Source organism: Pipistrellus kuhlii, unplaced genomic scaffold (genome assembly GCF_014108245.1).
Source record: "Pipistrellus kuhlii isolate mPipKuh1 unplaced genomic scaffold, mPipKuh1.p scaffold_m20_p_2, whole genome shotgun sequence".
NCBI lineage: Eukaryota > Metazoa > Chordata > Mammalia > Chiroptera > Vespertilionidae > Pipistrellus > Pipistrellus kuhlii.
In genome coordinates, this window is record NW_023425515.1 from 19044995 (window position 1) to 19047833 (window position 2839).

Here is a 2839-nt window from a genome sequence, read left to right on the forward strand (position 1 = left end):
ATATGAAAATACCAATCTCATCGCACATCTCCATCACAGCTCTTGGGTGACCAGGTGCATTGTCAATAATAGTTTGAAAAGAATCTTTTTTTTTTTTTTAAATAATAGTTCTCAATAGTGAGCTAAAATATTCAGTAAACCGTATTGTAAACAGATGTGCAGTCTTCTAGGCTTTGTTGTTCCATTTATAAATCATAGGCAGGCTAGATATAGAATAATTATTAAGGGCCTTAGGATCTTCAGAATGGTAAATGAGCTCTGGCTTCAACTTAAAGCCGCCAGCTGTGTTAGCCTCTAAATAGAGAGTCACCCTGTCCTCTGAAGCTTTGATGCCAGGCATTGACTTCTCCTCTCTCGCCATGAAAGTCCTAATGGCATCTTCTTCCAAGAAAAGACTCTTTTGCCTACATTGAAAATCTGGTGTAGCCACCTTCATTAATTTTCTTAGCTAGATCTTCTGGATAACTTGCTGCAACTTCTACAGCAGTTCTTGTTACTTCAGCTTGTACTTGTATGTTATGGAGACAGCTCCTTTTCTTTCTTTCTTTTTTTTTTTTTAACAAAGAAAACCTTTGGGATCAACTTTATTGCTGATGGTTGTGGCCTTTTCTTTCCCACAGCCTCACCACTCTGGTGGTCCAAAGTCCCTCCAGGATAGCACAGTGCTTAGGTTCTTCTGGACCAGAGGCAAAGGGAAACAATCTTCCCCTCCCCACACACATCTGCCCCTGCTCAGTCCCTCTCCTGTCCCCACTCAACCCTATTGTACATCAAATCATGTAAACATGGCTACAGGCATGGCCTGGAATAGCAGTGAGGCAGATTGATTTGTTAACAGATTTGGGACCAGGAGTCAGACCCAAGTCACCCAGCCCTACCCCTTGCTAAGGCCCACAGTTAGATCTGGAAAAACAAGGGGCCCTAGTCCCAAACTCTAGCTCAGATTATGCAAAAGTGAAGATGGCTCAGTTCCCGTCTGCCACCCAGGCCTCTCAGATTCCAGGTCCTAAAGATCACCCACTCCTTGTGCCACTTCAGGACTGGGTAGCAGATGGCAGTGTCCAGTTTTTCTCCTCTCACTCCCAGTGGAGGTCACTGGTGTTGGGTCTTCCCAGGTGCCCTGGGGAAGCCAGATACAGGTAATGACAGTTTGTTCAGTCCAAAAGCCCAGATTAGCTCTGCCCGAACAGCTGCGGTGCAAGTCTTCACCAGACAGAGTGGTGAGGCCCGCAAAGGTTGCATCATAGAGGGACAGGATGTAAAAATTTCCCAGCCAGTTGAAGTGTCCAAAATCACCCATCAGGTCAAAGCAAGTGAGTCCCAAGGTTTGAGAGAAGACAGGAAGTTCTGAGCCTAGGACCAGGAGACAGACACAGTTCCTGATTATCTGTGTCATGGCTGTGTCATGCCATCTGGGCTGCAGGCCCTGAAAGAGTGGAGAACTGTAGAATCTCATGACCGAGGACACCATCAGATAAAAGGTGAGTACAACCTGAATGACAGCACCAAAGGAGCCCAGCTTGGAGAAGGAGACCTGGCCCAGGGAGGCACCTGCATGCCCCGGGGCATGGAAGCCTCATCGATGAGCAGTTCCAAGATGTGGATGGCCACAATGAGCAGGGATTGGCCTACCAAAAACAGCAAGCACAGCATGGCCAGGAGATAACCCAGGTTGTGCTCCAGGCTGAAGCCTTCCACCGCTTCTCCAGTAGGACCCTCTGTGTCTGCAGAGCCAGTACCTGTCTATGCAGCAGCTCCATGTCCAAAGGCAGCCAGCAGGAGGTGGGATTGCAAATCCTGCCGGTCAAAGCTGCTTCTTCAAAGGCTGAGCAGTACAGCTGCTCCTCCAGGTCTTCTAGCAACCAAGGCTTGACCAGTAGCTTCCCAGTAACCAAGAACATGCTGGTGAGACCTGGCGGAGTACACACTAGGAGCAGCAGGACCCCAAGGAAGGAAATGCAAGAATAGAGGTAGGGGAGCTAGTACTCCCAGAAGTCATAGAGGGACTCCCTGCAGTCTTGTTGTCCACAATGGCTAATGCCACCCACATCATACCCAGCACCAGCAGAGTGAGGAGCATCAACATTACCACTGTCTCATAGACTTGGCTCCTTTCTGGAGCCAGTGAAGCCCTCAGACTCAGTGAAGAAGTATTCAAAGGCCATGAGAAAGATGAGGGACAGGTTGGATAAGAGAAAAACAAGGTTCCAGAGGCCATGGATGAGGGAGCCGTTGAGCCTGTGACTTAGTAGATCTGAGGCAGTGACAGCAACAGCTCACTGCTGATGATGTACAAGAGCAGGAGCAGTACGGCACCCAGGGAAACCGCCAGGGTAAAGGTGCAGAGCTTGAGCACAATCTTGTTGACTGTGGCATCTTCATCATCCACTGTAGTGAACTCAGCAGACTCCTTGAAGTGGGTCAGGGTGATGTGGCAGAGGATGTAGAGTGTCACAAACACAAGTGTTGAGATAATACATTTGCGGACCCTCTTGTGGAATAGCTGCTCTCGCACAGATAGCACTTCTTAGTCAGCTGCTTCCATATTCTGCTCAGCATCACTGGGGCCCCAGGAAGGACCTGCGAGGATAAAGCCACTGCCAAGCACCCGACCCAGCAGAGGAGCCTTTCCTCGCAGCCTGCTGACAGCTCCTTTTCTTAAACCTCATGAACTAACCTCCGCTAGCTTCAAACTCTTCTTCTGAACCTTCCTCACCTCTCTCAGCTTTCCTAGGATTGAAGTGCAATAGACCCTTGCTCTGGCTTAGGCTTTGGCTTAAGGGAATGTTGTGGCTGGTTTGATCTTCTATCCAGACCACAAAAACTTTCTCCATCTCAG

The 2839-nt window shown here is 48.8% G+C and overlaps 1 pseudogene; it reads right to left on the reverse strand.

Annotated features, from left to right (window-relative positions):
- Positions 1–560: 560 nt before the first annotated feature.
- LOC118722724 lies at positions 561–2545 on the reverse strand (annotated as a pseudogene).
- Positions 2546–2839: the final 294 nt, after the last annotated feature.